We start from the raw sequence: 22,105 nt of genomic DNA, 5'->3' as shown, positions 1-22,105 counted from the left end.
GTTGAAAAAGGTATTGAACGGGTTTCGAGTGTTCCGGAAACGAAGATCACCCCTACATTTGAGACTAAATTCAAATCGTTTCCATGGAAACCGGACAGAAATGACAAATATCTGCAAAAAGTTAAAGACACGATTTTGGAATCTACCTCACATATCTGCCAAGTCTTGCTGAAAGATATTGAAAAATGTTTGACTTTGAAACGAAGGTCACCTCTCCCTTTGAGACTAAGTTCAAATCGTTTCCGTGGATACAAAGAAAAGTAAAAATGACAAAAATCTGTAACTACCAAAAGTCGCCTCTTTAGGTTCTGTTTGATACATACACCAATTTTGGTTGAGAGATATTGAACGGTTTGAGTTATGGTCTGGAGAGAAACTGACTACGGACGGACGGACAGACGGACGATGCGACGACTATATCACAACGAATGGTTGCACGGGGAATAAAATCGACCTCCAGCTTTCGAAAGTAGTTTCTGAACCAGACACTGTAAAATAAAAATATTATCTGTCGTAATATAACCTTTACGAAAGCCACAGCTTGAACCTCTGGGATCTTATCACAACAGTCTGCAAAAATTGAAAACGAATAATGATGACAATGCCAATTTATAATTTAGCGAAAACATTCATGAGCGAAATACCACGAACATTATTAACTGTATTTACATTACCCTTCTTGTGTAGGGCCACTATAAATCCTTTCGCCAGTTCCTGTGGATATACACCGAATCTGAGAACAGGATAATGAATCAACACCAAAAGATCTTTTCAGTCTTAATGTCATCCGGTCTTTTATTGCCGCTTCAATCTCCACTGGAGAAATATCACCGTCTACAATGCAGCCAACATCATTATCAAGGGCAATGTCCTTATCAACGTCGACATAATCCAGTCCATCAGTAATGTCAAACAATGTTTTAACATCATCTCATCTTCGATAGCTATATCAGTTACATTACATACACTTGTGAAATAGTCCGTCTGCTGTGTCGAAGTAATGGTGTTAGACTGGCTTTAAGACCCTGTCTGTGACAAGACTTTACTCCAGAAAGTTCTCTTGTCACTTTTAGAGCACAAGCTCACAGCGTCATTATTTTCAATGTTAGTTTTTTTTTCTACGGATAGACATATAGCCATTCCTTTCTATACAGTATTATCTGTAGGTACTGAATTCGCTTAGATTTAACATTTTCTTCTGTTTTAATTGTTTACATTCATCATCATACCACAAGTTGGGTTTTTGGTTTGGATGTCAAGTTGCACTTTGACTGTATGTCAGTGCACAAGATTGAGAAGTTGTCGGTTTGTCTACTGCTGACTCTATGTTTGTATTCAGGCGGTCACAACACTGACCTAAACTGAAAACTCACAAGGAATGTCTCACGCAACCTACAAATGTCTGTCTGTTTTCCTTCTTCAATCTGGGAATGTTGCAAACCTCCCCGTCGTCAACAGTATCACTGCTTAGAGCTACAGAACTTGATATAGTCACACTCAGGGGTAAGTAATCCGATTCGTCTCTAGTGTGCTCATTAAAGTCAACAGTATTACCAAACAAGCTAGTTGAACATAATGTATAATGTACTAAACTACAGCCATTCTCCTTAAAACAGGTAAATGATCCTCATTTATCTCCCAGAAATCTCCCATTCAGCATATGTATACCAAAAGTGCACAACTTCATCATATGTACACCAAACGTACTCAAATTAATGAGACCTTCTCCGAAAGTGTTAGTTATATAATCTCTCGATTTTCTAGGAATGTTGAAAGAGGTGGATGCACAATCCACGTCTTCGATACTTGGAATGTGTCGGTTGTCATCTATGATCTAGTCAAATACATCATCCGTCCACGAGATAGATTTCGGATTAGAAGTATTTTTGTGGGCTAGTAGTTTTCAGGCATAGCAGGTCCGAGTGCCTAAATTTTGGAACCATTTCGGACATTGTATCAATGACCGGACATTCCGGTCTTCCGACAGAGGTCTACCCACTACGTCGCGGTTTTGCGCCATGCGCTTTTTGTAATTCAGCACTGCCATCATGTATGATCTTTATTGGTCACCCCTTGGCTGTGTCTGTTATGATATCAACTGGACAAGGAAGTGCTATTGTTTCTCTGTTTGTCTGTTGTTGAGTCCTTGCCTGCCCATTGTTGTCAAAAACTGCACACCCCACACCCCCACCCCCCCCACACACACTCACAATACACACACACACACACTCACACACATACACACACACACATTTATACATTGATTCGTAGATATATGAGAAGTGCGGCGGAATTCATATTTTAAATGCATGATTTCATTTTGTATCCGCACTGATTATTTTACTCACTGATTCAGGAAATTGAAAATGCCTAATATTCCACTCGTTATTGATTTACGGAAGTCATTTGCAGTCATCACCCATTCATGTGCCCACAAAATGTGACGTCACCTTGTTTCGTGGATTACGTACGACATCCCACAATAGTGACAACAAGGAACGCAAACAACAAGCAGTGAAAAGGTTGGAGCTTTCGGTATCTTTTCTACTTGACAATTTGTCTCAGTAATAGACAATTATATTTAATGTACTTGCGTGTAATGCAACCGAACCTTTTTGTCATTGAGGCGTGACACTGTGTACATCAAAAGTACCGATTCGTGACGTCAGTCGAGACTTTAATACACGAGTGAGTGAGTTAGGGAGTTAATATTTAACGTCACATCGGCTATATTGCAGCCATAGCGTGACGAGAATGAGTAATTATAAAAATACAAATGAATTGATAGCACATGCATTGTAAAACCTTGTCAACGAAGGACAGTAAAACTAACTAGAATACCGCAGAGTAGAAGGAAAAACTAGTGAAGAGACCTAAAACAAAGTATCTATAGAGGACATTACAATATAAAAATGAGCTATAGGTTGCCAACAACTGAAGGTAGATCACCATACTAAGGACCATGGGGACTTACAGTACATTTGCTTCCTGCATGGACCCTAGTTGGATTTACATCATCCCTTCAGGTGTTAGCAATTTAGACAAATCTAGCCATAAAGTAAAAACACACCTATTCTACGATTAAAAAACTGGAACACTGAAATTTATTTGAAATGTTTTTGGACTTAAGTACCCTCTCAGGAGGACAAATATTTTACTCCAACCCCCTTTGAGGTTACTATTTTAATCTTCCAATTTCAAAATATTTATCTATTTACAGTTCAGTTAACAAATCTAATGCCTTTAAAATGCAATAATTAAATGAGGACTAATATTGCGAAAAAGATCCTTCATAAATTGTGAATTAAAATACTGATCCCTTGTGATGGAATACTCAACACAGTCAAGCAAGATATGCTTGACTGTGGTTCTTTCATCACAAGGTATTGCAGAACGGAGGATCTTCACCTTTCAAAAGGTATCCATGAGTATATCTCGTATGGCAAATACGACATCGCCGCAAAATGACCTCCTCAAATCTTGACTGACAACTCAAGTGGGTATAACCAATATAAGGTTTTATTGCATGTATTTTATTGATACCCACTTGGGTGTCCCACTTCTTCTGCATCAGATCACGGATATACGCTCTAATTGCAGCTTTATAATCAGAGTATGGAATAAGAAATGGAGTCACAGATATGCTGCGTGCTGCCTTAGCAGCAAGATCAGCCATTGTGTTGCCAGAAATGCCTACATGGCTTGGTAACCAACAAAAGACGATGTCGTGCTGGCCAGTAGCAAGATTATTATATAATTCAATTATTTCTATTAAAAGTGGATGTTTACATGACACGTTTTTAATTGCCTGGAGGCAAGAAAGAGAATCGGAGTAGATAATATACTGTTTATGTATAGGATGTCTTTCAATATATTTAAGAGCCGTTAGTAGCGTTTGCTTCCGCTGTGAAAATAGAACTATTATCTGGTAATCTAGAAGATATTGTCCTGGATCCAATGACAGTGGCACAAGCCACTGCGCCACCGTCCTTGGACCCATCTGTAAATAAGGATTTATAATTGCTATATTTATTTTTCAATTGATGATATTCTTGTTTGTATTGTAATTCATTAGTTTCTGATTTTTTAAATGCAGTTAATGTTAGGTCAACTTGTGCCCTAACCAACTGCCAAGGAGGAGAAAAAAGAAGTCGGAAAGGAGCTATATTTTCCAACTCAATGCCGGAAGCAGCAAGAAATGGCTTAATTCTGAGACCAAGAGGCGGAACAAGAGAAGACTTTTTGTTACACAAATCCTCATAAAGGGGATTAAAGACACAATTAAATGCGGGATTAGACTCATTGGAAGCTAATTTTGTGATGTATTGTAAAGATAGTTTTACACGGCGTTGGTTGAGAGAAGGCTCATCAGCTTTGACATAAAGACTGTCGATAGGAGAGGTTCTGAAAGAACCAAGACAAAGTCTTAGGCCTTGGTGATGGACAGAATCAAGTATTTTTAGGTTGCTTTGACAGGCTCCACCATATATGATGATCAAGTTTTGATCGCACGAGTGATCTATATAGTGAGTGAGTTTAGTTTTACGCGGCACTCAGCAATATTCCAGCTATATGGCGGCGGTCTGTAAATAATCGAGTCTGGACCAGACAATCCAGTGATCAACAACACGAGCATCGATCTGCGCAATTGGGAACCGATGACATGTGTGAACCAAGTCAGCGAGTCTGACCACCCGATCACGTTAGTCGCCTCTTACGACAAGCATAGTCGCCTTTTATGGCAAGCATGGGTTGCTGAAGGCCTATTCTACCCCGGGACCTTCACTGGTCAGTGATCTATATAAGTGAAGGAGGGTAGTCTGATCTCCTCCCCATTTTGAATTAGACACAACCTTTAGTGCCTTCAGGCATTTGGCTTTTAGGGATTTAATATGGGGCAAAAAGGTCAAATGTGAATCAAAACTAAGTCCCAAGAACTTAGCCTCCTTGACAATTTTGATAGGCGTGCCACTGAGAAATAGTTCTGGGTCTTTATGGGGTTTATATTTACGACAGAAGTGTATCCAATTGGTTTTTGATTTAGAAACTTCGAAGCCATTTTCGAGACACCATTTATCTATTTTGTTTAAACATAGCTGCAGTTGCCGTTCAATGGTATGCATATTTTTCCCACGACAAGAAATATTAAAATCGTCCACAAATAGAGAAACCATCTATTGAATCGTATAAACTGTTGATCTTGACGCTAAAAAGAGTGACAGACAAAATACTGCCTTGTGGAACACCCTGATCCTGATTGTAATGATCAGACAGGGTAGAACCCACGCGGACTTGAAATTGTCTGTTACGTAAAAAAGTTGGATATGAATTCAGGCAAACGACCTCGCAAACCGAAATCATGTAAATCTCTGAAATTGCCTGTCATTTAAAAAGTTGGATATAAATCGAGGCAGGCGGCCTCGTAATCCAAAGTCATGTAAATCGTTTAAAATACCATATTTCCAGGTTGTGTCATATGCTTTCTCAAGATCAAAAAAGATAGACACAGCGTGTTGTCTATTAATTAGAGCGTTTTTGACAAATGATTCCAAACGCACTAAGTGATCAAGAGTACTTCTGTTTCTACGGAAACCACATTGTATATTTGTTATAAGGTTATTGGTTTCCAAGTACCAAACAAGTCGATTATTTATCGACATGCGTTCCATGGTCTTGCAAACATAACTAGTTAGAGATATGGGACTTTATAATTACACGGATCAGTATGATCACGTCCAGGTTTAGGTATGGGTACTACTGTAGCGTCACGACATGAGGGAGGAAATTTACCTGATGTCCAAATATTATCAAAATAGTTAAAAGAGTTTCTAGGCAAGATTCTGGTAAGTGCTTCAGGAGTTGGTAATGTATGTTATCAGGCCCTGTAGCAGTATCGTAGGCTTGATCAAGAGCAGTATGAAGCTCATGAATAGAAAATAGTTCGTTATAGTCTTCCCCGCCATCTGAATGGAAATTAATAGTTTTCTTTTCTTGTTGTCTTTGATACTGTTGGAATTTCGACATATAGTTAGAAGAGGAAGAATGTTTAGCAAGCGTTTTACCCAGTTTATTTGCAATATCTGATTTATCAGTATGTAATTGACCTCCATGTTTAAGATGATGGACACTAGATTTTGTACCCTTACCTTTAAGTTTCTGTACCATGTTCCACACTTTAGACATGGGCGTTCGAGAATTTATTTTGGAGACATAATTTTTCCAAGATTGACGTTTATTCATTTTAAAGGTACGCCTCGCTTTAGCGTTTAAAATTTTTAATTTATTTAAATTATGCACCATGGGATGGCGACGGAAATACTGTTCTGCTTTCTTCCGTGCCTTCCTAGCTTGTTTGCAGTCATCAGTAAACCATGGTTTACGTATGTGTGGATTTGAAGAGGACTTCGAAACACATTCATCAGCTATTTTATGAAGTTCGGTAGAGAAAGAATTTATAGGATCAGGAACGTCAAGAAAAACATCAGGTGTTAGTTTATTAGAACAAAGAATTTCATACCAAGCCCAGTTAGCTTTAGCAAAGTTCCGTCGTTACGATGGCGAGACATCCGATGGCGTCACAGATTTTAATAAAGTGGGATAATGATCACTTCCACAGAGGTCATCGTGAACTGACCATTCGAACTCACTTAGCAGATGAGAATCAACAACAGCTACATCAAGACACGAATACGTTCCAGTTCCTGGATGCAAATATGTAGAAGAGCCATCATTGAATATGCATAAGTCATTGTTTAAGAAAAAATCCTCCAAAACTTTACCTTTCGTATTGCTGTCATTGCTACCCCAAAGTGGGTTATGGTCATTTAAATCTCCCATGATTTTACAGGGTTTCGGGAGTTGGTCATAAAGTGTCTGAAGATCATATTGTTGAAGACAATGTGACGGTGGGATGTATAAAGAACATAAAGTGAACACGACATTCAATGTCGCAACAGCCTGGAGAGAGGTACGAAGAGGGACAATGACACCCTGGGAATGACACCCTGTCTGACCAAAACAGAAGATCCCCAAGTTGCTTTATAGCCTGAGGGAGAAAAGTGATGATATGAGTCATATTGTCTTAAATGAATTTTATCTGTGTTTTTGATGAATGTTTCTTGTAAACAAAGAGCAGAAGGTTTTAAATCTTGGATCAATAACTGACGATAAGATAAATTATTCCGAAGACCTCTACAATTCCACTGTAATAAACTGTCAGGGCGGTTCATGGGGGCATAATAGGAGATCGTGAATGAGGAGGACCTTTATGCTGCAATTTCAGCGATGGAGAGATCTCCATATCTAGAGATTCGAAGATTATGAACCTCCAGAGGAACAGTGAAAGGTAAAGGCACCTCAATATATTTGAGGCCCTTTGATTCTTTTTTCTTAAGCTTTTGTTTTTCCATCTTTGTGAGCAAAGTAGTTCGTTCTATCTCAGGTTCAGACTGACTTTCAGTTTCTGGTATTGTTTCAGCAGACACAGTCGTTTGTGAGGATGATGTGGAACGGGAAGGTGTGACTTCAGCATCTATTTCATAAAGATCCGTCTGTACATCAGATATCCAGTTAATTGACGTTTGACATCCTTGATCAACCTTTAGAAGTCAGGAAGAAACTTCAGCAGAGTAAGACATTGCAGAAGTGGAAGAAGAGGACTCCTTTTCGACTATTTTATGGCCTCAGAGAAAGAAACATCTTTAGAATATTTTATAGTGAGAATTTTTTGTTGTTGCACGTAGCATGGGCATGATTTTGAGAAGGGCATGTGGTCGGCACTGCAGTTTGCACACTTGATTACATCTGTGCAGTCTCTACTGTCATATTTCCCACTGCAACGGGAGCAAACTTGAGAGTTACGGCAAGATTTTGCACCATGTCCAAATTGTTGACATCTGAAACACCGATTTGGGATATACATCAACTCCAATGTTGAAATACCCGGCTTTGATTGATGAAGGTATTTTTGATAGTGCAAACGTGCAAAGGTAAGTGTTTGTTTTGATAACTCTCTCACCATCTTTCCTAGTGAACCGTCTCACATGCGTAACGCCTTGACTCAGCAGCTCTGCTGTAATCTCATCCTCTGACATGTCTGAGAGGCACTTTGCACGGTCACGGACAATACCTCTACACGAATCTAAAGTTTTGTGTATTGAGACAACAATCTCAGTATTTGTAAAATGATGGGCTTTGAGGAGATTCACAGACTGTCGTCTCCGAGCACATTCCACAAGCAATGAACCAGAGCGGAGAAGGGTAACATTCTTTACGTTGCCACATATGCCCTATGCCACTTCGAAATTGCAAAAGGATTGATTTTGAGGGGTTCAGCATCAACACCTGCTACGACTGAAAATCGTGGCCAGTAATCAGTATTGTGTACAGATTCCTCATTCGAAGAAGTAGCAATATCTGCATCAACGTGTCTTCACTTAGTTTTTGACCGAGAACCAGTTAGGTGTGGGGTGGCCATAATGAAGGAAATATATTCAACAGCCCTGCTCCCCACCCACCATGGAGTGTCAACGCGGACGGTGTTGTAGTGGAAGCCAACTACAGACACCAGGGTTACAGGGATGCTATACTCCAGCAAAATGGACACGGGTAGCTATCTTTGCCAAACAAGGTTTAAGTCAGGCTGGTTCTGCCCTAGACAGATCCCTGAAGACAAACAGAACCCGGAGGTCAAGATTGCCAGATTGGCCCATGAGCCACCGCCTTCTGGCATAGGACTCTAGGCAAGTTATTATAAATATAATTTTGCATGGAAAATCGACATGTCCAAGACCCAGTAACAGAAATGTGCACAAAATAATCACCATGCACAGGGCTTGGCGTGACCAGCCGATTGATAGAACCGAGCCAGTTCTACCACCCTTCTAGGGCCTTTAATACACGAGCAAACATAATATGCCCACATATATATTCTCACATCCATATTGAAAAACTGTTCGTAAAGTCCGGTATTCCGACTGTCTTTGTCCTGGCGAACTCAGCAAGATCATGCCGCTAGAAACGCCCTGGGGTTGAGCAGGAACTCCGCTCACCTCATCCGTGTACACGTGTTTGTCATGTCTTGTGTAACCAATAGAAAAGTGTGAAATGTACTATGTCTTCGTCTTCCTTGCCGTATTCGTTCGTCTTAATTATGAGCCAATTCCTCATTCACCATACCCGTCAATGCGCGTTGACAATAGGAACATGCAATATATAGCCGAACGTGATACAAGGTCTCCTCAAAGAAGTAAACGTACTGTGTATCTTAACTAGGACTATTATTGCCTCGACTAATGAGACTAGCATATGCGAGTATTATATTTGACACTAATGACTTTTTGATGGACCCGTAGCAGATTTCTGTAACTACTCAATATAACTCTTGTTTGGCACAACAGAATGGAAGCATTGTGTCCTGCAAGACAATATGACAATTCTTCCAAGTTCCTCACCTTTTGAGTTGGAGAGGTGATAACATGAATATGAGTTAGCACAATCAATGGAAATCGTGATTTGTATTTCAAAGCAATAACTACTGTGAGCACACAGGCGTGTACACAGAACGTGTAGTTGTCTTGGCACTAGAAAAACCAACATCTTCAGCTCACAAATGAGAGATCTTAATGACTGTATTGTATTGCAGGAAGCCCGGAAATCCAATCAGGATGAATTTGTCTCTCAGGTAAAATTTCTCTCTATTGTTTATTCAATGTGATTTTTCAGCCAATGATACTTAGTCTCTTAGCATTCTGGCAGTTCCTTTCATAGCTGTAGGCAATTAGTCCCTAGAGTATCCCCGATTCTAACAATCGGATGATCACGCTATGCCATGTGCATGGAATGTTTATACAAAACTTGGTAAAAAATAACACTTTTGTCTGTGAAAACCAATCAGCTTGGCAGACCCATGCACTGAAGGCGGTGGCTCATGAACCAATCTGGTGATGCTGACCTCTGATATGTGTACATCTCCAATTGATGGTCATAGACCGAACCATCCTGACCTTTAATCTCGTAGACAGCCGCAGCATCTCATGTCAAATTCGCTGATGTATAACATCCACTATCCTCCGTCTTTGCAGCTTGGAGATCCGCTGCAGTATAACATAGTCCTTGTTGACCCTCCATGGTCGGTGGAGAGAGCTCCAAGTCCTGTCATTCCTTCCTCTGTTGTTTTTGCTACCGCTGTGGTGACTAACATGAGGGCAATGACTGTACTGAGGAAGTAAAATGAGTTGGTAACCATATGGCCTTCTCCAAGTTTTGTCCAGTGTGGCAACGTGTGGCAACGCTAATCAGAGATCATAACGATAAACATGTCTCCTTTCATGGAGCTAAGAAGAGGGTTTCAAGTTTAACTGTAAACCCTTCAACCATCACCTACTCTTCTGTCGTTTCCTATCCTTCTAATACTATTGCAACTATCTCAATCTAGACCGATCTGACAAGAGTCATATCTTCTCCGCAAACCTCAACCAGCTTCTCCCCCAAACCAGCAGTCTAAACCTCTGAATCTCAAACAACAGAACCAACACCAGAGCCTGAAACAAAAACTCTCCGCCCAAAAAGGAAAAAAAAGAAACTACAGAAACTAAGGCAGCTTGAGCAACTGCCAAACCCCCAACCAAAGGCCACCTCCCTGTGGATGTCCCCGTCGAGGTTCACAAACATACAAACAACAAGAGAAAGGTCCTTAAAGACTTTCTCACCAATAATGATTTATGCATCTTCAACGATGACTTATCTCCATCCTGCCACTGGAACTTACTCTTGTTCTTGATCTCTGTTCAAATCTACTAAACGACTTTAAATAACCGGTCCTTGGTGCCCTTTGTGGAAGCGATCACTTCCCAACACAATGCCACGATTGTCAAATGTGCAACGTCTTACCCTCACCAAACTCCAAGTCTTTGGTGTTCCAACAGGAACTAGCTACGTTCACAGTATAACATCCACAGATCCATTTTCATAGACGGATCCAAGGACGATTGACAAGCTGCCAGCGCTACAGTCATTGGATCCAAGACTATCTCCTCTAGAATCCCTACAACTGACATCTCCATCTTCACAGCTTTGGCCTATCTTATACACCAGAACCACACGAAAAACATCATCATTTTCAAAGATTCACTATCTTGTTTTCAAACACTTGTGCTACTTCAAGTCACTATATCATCCTAAACAGTTTAGAACTTTACAACATTCTTTCTACTGGCCAATGTTACATCGTCCCCTGTTGGGTGCCAGGTCACGTCGGCATAACAGGTAACGCAAAGGCCGATGCTGCAGCTACAGCAGCACTTGACAGGCCCTTACCTCCACTACAGATCCCGTACAGTGACTTGAAACCCATTACAAAAAGTCATACTCGGGACCTTATGCAAAAAGGGTGGGGCAGACAGGTAGGAAGAAATAAATTCCATGAACGGAGGCCAACAGTCAAGACGTGACTCTTGCGATGGCGTGTTCGCCATCAAGCATATTGTGTTTGACCGTGTGAAATTTTCGACTGCATAGGAACTCCTATCATCAAGCGAGATATCTGAAAGATTTGATTTCCCGTGCTACAGGGCATCTGATGTATATCACCTGAGAGAAGTTGACCTGTAACATAGTTTGCTGTTTTGTAAAGAGAATAACGAATTGCGTGCTTTTGTATTTAAAGGGTAGTGAAAGACAAAATATATGTTTTGAAACAAAACTCTTTTGGACCATGGACATAGAATAATAATAAATGCAAACTTTATCTCGTCACTATATGGCTGGAATAAAGCCCAACTGAACTCAACTCAACTGGTGGAGTGGACTGGTTTCCCAGTATCAGCTCGAGAGGTGTTTTCAATAACAGTCAAGCTTATGTATAAACACCTCGGAGTGCACGTTGTGGCTCGTGGTATATTGCTCCGAAAATTGCCCCGAAAATTGCCCGCAGCTCCAATTTATTGAGTATGCAATTAGTACAGAGTGTTTCCACCTTTGTCCGTAATCACGGCCTTGATTCGTTTACAGAAAACCAATGTTGACTGAATACCAATGGTGTTTGACAAATTCCCAAAGGGACTCGATCGGACTCCTATTCAGTGAATTTCCAGTTCATTCAAGGAGAGGAACGGCCTTCCTTGCCAAAACTGTGCTCGTACTCTTGGAAAAATGGGCTGGAGCCTTGTGTTGAAAAATATAATTATATTTTGTCTTGGCAAACAACACATTCGGATCGTTCCCTGAAGTCGTTCATGATGTCAGTCTGATAACGGTCAGAATTCAAAGCTCCGGACACTTTTTCTTTCAGAATTCCTGCACCATTGGCTGTCAACAGACCTCAAACGTGAACATGGGTTGGGTGCTTGACAGTCGCTTGGATACAATGATTACGGCATTTTTCATAGGAATATCGAATCACCCTCATTCGTCCACGATTGTTAAGACATCTGAATATTGGCTCGTCTGAAAACAGCTCCCGGTTCCAATCTTGCACCGCGAAATGTGTGTATGCCTTTGTCCATTCGTTCTTCTGTTTTAACTGACTTTAGTTCAGAATAGTTTTCTGCATGGGACATAACATTTAAGACCGAATGCTCTCAGTCGACGTGAGACTGTCATGTGACTTACTTTCATCCCTATTGTTATTCTACTTCGACCCCACAGAATGTTCAGTGCTGCAAATTATTAAGACTCGATCCTCTTATGAAACGGTCATCTCAACTGGAAGAATATTTTGGCCTGCCAGACTTTTAGCATTAAGTATGCTTCCCGTGACTGTATCATGCCATGGGTTGTGTGAGTGAGTGAGTTAATATTTAACGTCACATCGGCAATATTTCAGCCACATCGTGACGAGAATATTCTTGACATGGAAAAAGGATATGTGTTTATTATTTTTAAAAATACTGCCGACGAAGGACAGTGAAACCACCAGAATATCACAATTAGAATTTTAAAAAAGCGTGGAAAGTGAAAACGAATAGCACTATTTGGACAGTACATTATCTTTATACTGCATATTTAGCTTCAATTATGAAAATGGTTAAAATTAGTAAAGAACATTTTAATGCCTTTGTTTTAAAATAAATGGTTGTGGATAAATTACCTGTGTTTATTATACTTTTATTTTTTTATTTATTTATTTTGGACTATTAATATTATAGAAGCCAACTAACTGAAACCGGGACTTCATAAGGGCAAAAGCTCTTTCCGTCGTGTTCACCTTCGCGCTGAGTTGAACCTCTTTTCTCCCTGTGTCTTGGGGTTGTACAGGAGGTGACAATCCATGGACTGCAGTCATATCTTTTAATTTTTGTAAACATTTTAAATATCATTTGCAGAGCCCTATAATTCATTACAAAACCAGTTTAAACGGGATGAATACTTACTCTCAATAAATGGAATTATCAATTACCTACGAATCCTATACTCTGTTTATGAAACTGTACTCTTTTTATGGTATGTTGTTCTATGTTTTCCAATCCAGCTTATGGTCCATGCAGGTAGCAAACGTACTGCAATTCCCCATGGTCTTTATTATGGTGATCTACCCTCGGTTCGTGGTGTTCTGTAGCCCGGTTATTATATTGTATTGTCCTATATTGTAATAAATGTCTTACGGTTGCAATATTGCCGATGTGACTCAACTCTCTCACTCACTCTGTTTTGCAAAATGATAATCAAATTTACCCTAAATCTCCAGTTTACCCTTCCTCCAGTCTCTTCGATAGTAGCCGCCGCGTGAAGGTCCCGGGGTAGAATAGGCCTTCAGCAACCCATGCTTGCCATAAAAGGCGACTATGCTTGTCGTAAGAGGCGACTAACGGGATCGGGTGGTCAGACTCGCTGACTTGGTTGGCACATGTCATCGGTTCCCAATTGCTCAGATCGATGCCCATGTTGCTGATCACTGGATTGTCTAGTCCAGACTCGATTATTTACAGACCGCCGCCATATAGCTGGAATATTGCTGAGTGCGGCGTAAAACTAAACTCACTCACTCACTCACACTCGATAGTAGCCAGTAGATGAAGCTAAACAAAGAGGAGGTAACTCATCAGCCTTCTCTCAACATGTGAAAATACAAAGCAGCTTATTCATAACAGGTGAAAATACATAGCCTAAGTTCAAGGTGTGAGTTCAAATCCACATTCACAAACTGTTGTGACCCGTAGCAAAAGAAGATGTATTAATGTGACATTATAATTAATATTATTTATAACAAATCCTAAACCAACAGCACGTCTCCTCAAGGATGTCATGATGTATAGTGTCAAATCATACAGATTCCAACATTATGCTGTCAGAAGTAAACATCCCAAATCTGTTTTATTACAAATGGGCATGAGATAAAATAATACAGTATTCAAGTAGTATATATGTGTTCCAGCATTGTCATAAATGACGACTGGCCTAATGCAAACAAAATTGTCCTCAAAATGATGTGCGTATACAGCATGTCAGTCATGTAACTTTGAAACGTTGAAACACGATGATGTGGAAACACTAATTTGCCAACACGCCACTTGACATGAACGGTGAACAAACAGCTAGAAGCACGTTTTATGCAACTGTACCGGTGCCTGCTTCCCCAATAATCTGGAATGGATACCCATTAGCATTGGCACTTGTTGAACCATTGCATTGGCACGTGTTTAACTGATTAGTTTTGCTAGTGCCATGTGATATGCCGGAACATGAAGGAAATCTGTTTTGTTAGTGCTACTTAACGGTCAAATGTGTTTAATAGAAACGTTGGACGAGAGCAAAGATGTACTTTGGTATCTTCCATCCCTTGACGAGAATAAGGGCAGTTTCTATAGTGTCTTTGTTTGCCAGTTGGTAATGAAAGTTCGTTCAAGTATTGTACTTAAACTGGCCTTGCATTGAGTTCAGGAATAAGAAGCACAAACAATAACTGATCGACCTTAGGCAGTATGCTGTGTCAAAGTGGAATATAATTGTTAAGCGAAGAAACAAATCTTACGTGAAGCAACCATTATTGGATATTTCTCGTTAACTTACAGTTAGATACTTAGATACTATGCTTATATGTATTTTGATTTTTCTTCGAATACCTATCATGAAAACTCATGTTATAAGTTATACGGATTACAAAAACCTAATAGTGCCAGTTTAAACTCCCCTTGAGCTTTATTTCATTAGCTGAATTTGCTACTTGTTACTAGTATTATATACTATTTATTTCGATTACGTTCCCTTTATTTAAATCTTGTCTGGAAAACGCGAAGTTTAGAATTCTTTCTCTCAGCTAATTAAACTAAATTAACTGTCACTGTCCAATCCTTTCGAAACATTACCTCACTCTGTCGAGTCCAACACAATGAGCACCTTTAGACATACTCCTTATATAAGCATATCCTCTTTATGTACAGCGATTGTGTGGATCCTCTGGGTCGTTTCCAGCTGTTATTTCGTGGAACCCATGATCCACTCACCGACGGAATACTGAAACCTTTTCCAGATGTATTCCTTTGGGACGAGATTTGAAACACTTCTACCAAATGTCACCACACGCAGAAAACCTAATATATTCACAGTTTAGACAGCCTCTAAATATATTTCACACAATTCTATTGCTGTATACGGTTCTCTCGTCACATTATGGCTGAGAATATGGCTGAATTATTGTAAGGATAAGTTTTAATTCATAAGTAGATAAGGATATTAGAAATTAGAAACGACTTGTTTAGAAAGGCAGAAACGATGATCCAAACTACCGACATATAAGGAGTTTGGGCCTTCCTGACAGGTTTTTGGTTTATGTCCACTGTTTGGTAAATCTCTTTTCTATTCACAACGCAGCACGGCCAGCCTGATACCAAGCGCCGCTGCGCTAGAAGTTATGGGGAAAGGGGTCCACTCTTTAGACATAAGACGATCTCGTTTGTTCATTACTGGACTGCAGAAGTACTGTCTCGAAGCAAGTGCCGTGGCCTATGTTTCATTGATGGGTTTGGTATGCCTCTCACATAATTGTAGAACCGTGATGGTCCGGGGTAAACTATGCCTTCAACAACCAACGCTTGCCATAAAAGGCGTCTATGCTTGTCGTAAGACTAAGGGGATCGGGTGGTCGCTGACTGGTTCCCAACTGCGCAGATTCATGCTAATGTTGCTGATCACTGGATTGTCCGGTACAGACTCGCGCCGCCATATAGCTGGCATATTGCTGAGTGCGGCGTAAAACTAAACTCACTCACATAATGACACCCCCAAATATTATCTAAATAGACAATGATATTACACTGACATGCGAGAAATGGTTGTAGTACACTATTTCTATAAAATGTTGGGAACATAGAGACTGTCTCCATAAACGAGAATAGCGCACATGGAGCTTGTTAATTCATGAGAGGTGAGTCACAAGAGGCTGCCTTGAGTTCTGATCTCAATCCCATAAAGCATGCTTAGGAAATTATGGATCCCAAAATACACAAATCCCGATCTATCGTCACAGTCATCCACCACGAATGGAACAGATTACCTCAACTTCATTGTCTGAAACAATGAAACTTGTGGCCTAACCAACTGCCAAGGAGGAGAAGAAAGGAGACGGGAGGGAGCTATGTTTTCCAGCTCAATTCCGGCCAAAGAAAGAAAGGGTTTAATTCTGTGTCCTAGAGGTGGAACAAGAGAAGAGAATTTTTATAAAGCGGATTGAACACACAGTCATAGGCTGGGTTAGATTTATTAGAATATAGTTTAGTAATGTATTGTAAAGACAGTTTTATACGGCGTTGTGAAAGAGATGATTCATCAGCCTCAACATAGAGACTGTCAACAGGTGAGGTTCTAAAAGATCCAAGACCTTAGACCTTGGTGATGGACAGAATCTAATAGTTTGAGGTTGCTTTTACAGGCTCCACCATACACAATGGAGCCATAATCAAGTTTAGATCGTACCAATGGTCTGTATAAGTGAAGGAGGGTAACTTGATCCCCTCCCCACTTTGAATTTGAAACAACCTTTAACAAATCTAGTGCCTTCAGACATTTAGCTTTAAGGGATTTAATGTGTGGCAAGAAGGTTAAATGAGAATCGAAAATTAAACCCAGGAACTTGGCCTCCTTTACAACCTTGATGGGAGTGCCATTTAAAGATAGTTCAGGGTCCTTATGCTGCTTATATTTTCTACAAAAATGTATGCAATTAGTTTTGGATTTAGAAAATTTGAAGCCATTTTCAAGACACCATTTATTTATTTTGTTCAAACATAACTGCAGTTGTCTTTCAATAGTGTGCATATTTTTACCACGACAAGAAATATTAAAATCATCCACACATAATGATCCATCAATTGAATCATTTAAAACCTTGGATAAACTGTTGATCTTAATACTAAACAAAGTGACAGACAAAATACTACCTTGAGGGACACCCTGATCCTGATTGTAATGATCAGACAGGGTAGAACCTACTCGGACTTGAAATTGCCTGTCTTTTAAAAACTCTGATATAAAAAGAGGCAAACGACCTCTCAGTCCAAATTCATGTAAATCCCTCAAAATACCATGCTTCCAGGTCGTATGATAAGCTTTCTCAAGATCAAAGAAAATTGATACAGCATGTTGTTTATTTACTATTGCATTTTTCACGAAGGATTCTAAGCGTACCAAATGATCAATGGTACTGTGATTTTTCCTGAAACCACACTGAATATTTGTAATGAAATTATTGGTTTCAAGATACCAAACTAATGTATTATTCACCATACGTTCCATGGTTTTACAGACACAGCTAGTGAGAGATATCGGTCTGTAATTTGACGGATCTGTATGATCCCTGCCAGGGTTTGGTATTGGGACTACAATGGCATTACGCCACGAAGGAGGAAATGCTCCAGACGTCCATATTTGGTCAAATATATCTAAAAGTGTGACCAGACATGGTTCAGGCAAATGTTTCAGTAGCTGATAATGAATATTGTCATCACCTGCTGCAGTGTCATGAGCTTGGTGAAGAGCTGTATATAACTCATGTAATGAGAAAACTTCATTATAATCTTCACCATTATTTGATTCGAAATTAAGTTTTTTCTTTTCCTGTTGTTTCTGATATCTCTGAAACTCAGGGACATAATTTGCCGATGAAGAATTTTTGGCAAGTGTTTCGCCAATTTTATTTGCAATATGAGACTTGTCAGTAATTAAATTATCACCATCTTTGAGATGGTGAACTGAAGATTTAGAACCTTTACCTTTAATTCTTTGAACCATGTTCCATACCTTGGACATTGGCGTGTACGAATTAATCCTGGAAACGTAGTTCCTCCAAGATTGCCGTTTCTTTTGTTTGAAGGTACGACGGGCTTTCGCATTGAGGATTTTAAACTTATTCAAGTTGTGGACAGTTGGATGATAGCGGAAATAATTTGCCGCCTTTTTCCTCGCTTTTCTGGCTTGCCTACAATCGGAATTGAACCATGGTTTCAGTACATGTGGAGCAGTAGAAGGCCTTGGTATACACTCATCAGCTATTTCATTTAAAGTGTCAGAAAAAAGCCGAATAGGATCAGTTACTTCACTGAAACACTGCGGCCGTAGTTTAGATGTGCATAACGTTTTAAATAACGACCAGTCTGCCTTGGAAAAATTCCATTTTGTATAAGATGGAGAATCAGATGGATTAGTTGCTGTTAAGATAGTTGGAAAGTGGTCACTTCCACAGAGGTCATTGTGGACTGACCACTCAAATTCATTTAGTAGAGAAGGGTCTGCAAGAGACAGATCCAGAGAAGAGTAGGTGCCAGTTGCAGGGTGCAGATAAGTGCTTGAATCATCATTGTATATACACAAGTCATTATTGGCTATAAAATCTTCCAGTATTTTACCTTTAGAGTTTGTATTTGCACCACCCCAAATCGGGTTATGTCCATTGAGATCACCCATTAAAATACAAGGTTTAGGAAGTTGGTCATAGAGAGCTTGAAGATCAGACTGCTGGAGTGCTGAAGAAGGTGAAATATATAAAGAGCATAGTGTAAAGGTAACGTGAAGAGTTAGTCTCACTGCAACAGCTTGGAGACTAGTTGTGAGTGTTACAGGACTATGGATAACATCCTGTTTTACAAGAATTGAAGACCCTCCAGTGGCCCTATCACCTGGAGGTGAAAAACAATTATATGAAGTGAACTGACGTAGATCAAAAGCGTCTGTCTCCTTCAGATAGGTTTCCTGGAGACAGAAAGCGGATGGTGCAAAATCCTGGACAAGTAGCTGTAACTCGTTGAAATTGGTCCTTAGGCCTCTACAGTTCCACTGTACAATATTTTTGGAATGGATTATCGTTTGGGTGGGTTGATTGGGGATCTACCCCGTACTTTTTTTGAGGGCGACAAGCTGTGCGCCCTTGATTGGACGTTTTCGGACACGTCCATGTCCTCAAGTGATCCGTATTTATTATAAAGCTTAATTCTGTTTTCAGACCCTTTTGGGGCTCTGCCACTTTGCTTTTTTGAAGAATCAGGCATAGGTTTAGTTTTTCCTTTAGGAATTTGTTGGACATTTGACAAAGATTGAGACCTTGCAGGTGGCTGTGATGATGAATCATGATCCGAAGCTGGCCCTGATTGACTTTGCGACATGCGAGGAAGTAGCTCAGCAGTCTGAGTGGAAATAGCGGGTGAAAAAATCTCTGGGGAATCAGTGTGCACCCAAGTCAAGTTTGTTTGAGCAGCTGAAGAAAACTTAGAAGCCTTAGAGGATGGTTCAGATGATGGTTTTGTTTTAGAATCATATGTTTCTTGTGGATCGCATCTTTGAACAAGTTGTTTCGCTTCGGCAAAGCTGATATTTTGAGTAAATTTTAGTTTGTTTATTTCCATCTGGTACTTCCAAATCGGACACTCTTTTGAGAAAGACGAATGGTCTCCTGAACAATTGGTGCATTTCTTGTAATTACTGTCACAATCTTCTGTTGTGTGGGTCTTCTCACCGCAGTGAGCACACACAACAGACAATGCGCAGGAATTTACACCGTGACCATACTTTTGACACTTGAAACATCTGAGTGGATTAGGAATAAAAGCTTCCACTTTGATGTGACAGTAGCCAGCCTTTATTGATTTTGGAGCCGTTGGAGTGGAAAATGAAAGTAAATAGGTGTTGGTTTGTTGGATCTGGTTGTTTCTTCGGGTTGTGAAACGCTTGACAAATAACACACCTTGGTCCTTCATCTCTGCAGCAATGTCAATTTCCAACATATCAGCAAATAGTCTATCACGGTTTCTCACAATACCCTTACTAGTGTTAAGAGTACGGTGAGGAGAGACTGATACTGGAATGCCTACAAATGATTTTGTTGAAAGGATATTGGTTGCCTGTTGCCTCCTATTGCACTCAACAAGCAAAGAACCTGTTCGTAAACGTCTAACGTTTCTAACATCACCTGCAAAGCCCAGTATGCCTTTTGATACCGCAAAAGGGTTCAGCTTTAACGGAGTGTTGTCAGTGGTCTCAATTACAATAAACCGTGGCCAGTAGTCAATGGATGTTGGTCTTCAACATCAGGATCAGTAGTATCAAGAGGACGCTTTGTTTTTTTGAGGGGAGTTTCGTAAGCCATGGTAAGTTTATATTGTTTCATCATCCGAGCTCCCCACCCGCCACGGAGTATCACAAGGACAATGCCAAAAGCAGGCGGGTTTCCTGCCTGCAGCACCAAGGATACCCGGATGATATACTCAAGCAGAATAATACAAAAGTAATTATTCCACTTGATTGGCCCATGAGCCACTGCCTTCTGGACATAGGACTCTAGGCAAGTTACGAAATTTGAATTGTACAATCGAAATACAAATGCATCATCATGAAACCAAGACAAAAAATTAAATATTTTCTCAAATTTGTGAACAACATTTACATGTACAGGGCTTAGCATGACCAGCCGATTGGTTGAACCGGGCCCATTCAACCACCCGTCTAGGTGAAGTCAGGGCCAAAGTGGTGTGTTGAGCAATAGGAGCAATAGTCCTGCTCCCATGCTCTCAACCACCAGGATCCCTTCCTCCACCGACACAGGGCCGCAACCCACGGCAAACGGGTTGGTGGACCAAATATTCCCCCGGGTCCACAACGGGGGTGTAGGCGAGCTCTTGGCGTTACCCAGCACCCACCACGAGGAGGTGGCTCGCCACGGGTGCCAGATCAGTCAGAGGTAATATGTGACAGTATGCAAGCATTCATCGTCATGACAACTATGCCAGTTCTAAGGGTCAGCTCACCATTGTCTACCTGACTGTTTCAAGCTTACATACACCCACTTTAGGTAAACTTACAAGCAAAGGACAACAACCACCACACACCATCAATCCATCCATCCGTTACCTCTTACATGAACACTGCATTGCTAAAGTAACTGAACTGAGTTAATATTTAGCGTCGCATATGCAGTATTTGCGCCATATCGTGACGAGAACAATATATTAATATGTCTGTAACGTATACTGAACGTAAAACACAATCATGAGCGAACACTGAAGGTCAAGTATATCACACACACACACACACACACACACACACACACACACACATCTGAGACCGATGGAAATGTCAGAAAGACCAAAGCAAAAAACTGCAAACGACGTTCATTCGTTCATTTTTTAGAATCATAAAATGAACTGTACACGTGTAGATGAATGGCCATCTCAGTGTGAGGCATCAGTCTTACACGTGTAGATGCACGAGAGAAGGTATGTGTGGGACGCGTGTAAATGAGCGACTATCTGAGGGTAAGATATCTGTCTTACACGTGTCGATGGACGACTAGCTGAGGGTAAGGTATCAGTCCGACACGTGTCGATGAACGCCTATCTGAGGGTAAGGTATCTGTCTTACACGTGTCGATGAATGATTATCTGAGGGTAAGGTATCTGTCTTACACGTGTCGATGAACGATTATCTGAGGGTAAGGTATCTGTCTTACACGTGTCGATGAACGACTATCTGAGAGTAAGGTATATGTCTTACACGTGTCGATGGACGACTATCTGAGGGTAAGGTATCTGTCCTACACGTGTCGATGAACGACTATCTGAGGGTGAGAAATATGTCCAACACGTACTATGAACTACTATCTGAGAATACATTTTCTGCCATACAC

This window comes from Haliotis asinina, chromosome 2 (assembly GCF_037392515.1).
Source record: "Haliotis asinina isolate JCU_RB_2024 chromosome 2, JCU_Hal_asi_v2, whole genome shotgun sequence".
In the NCBI taxonomy this organism is placed as follows: domain Eukaryota; kingdom Metazoa; phylum Mollusca; class Gastropoda; order Lepetellida; family Haliotidae; genus Haliotis; species Haliotis asinina.
Note: the sequence above shows the minus strand (reverse complement) of the source record.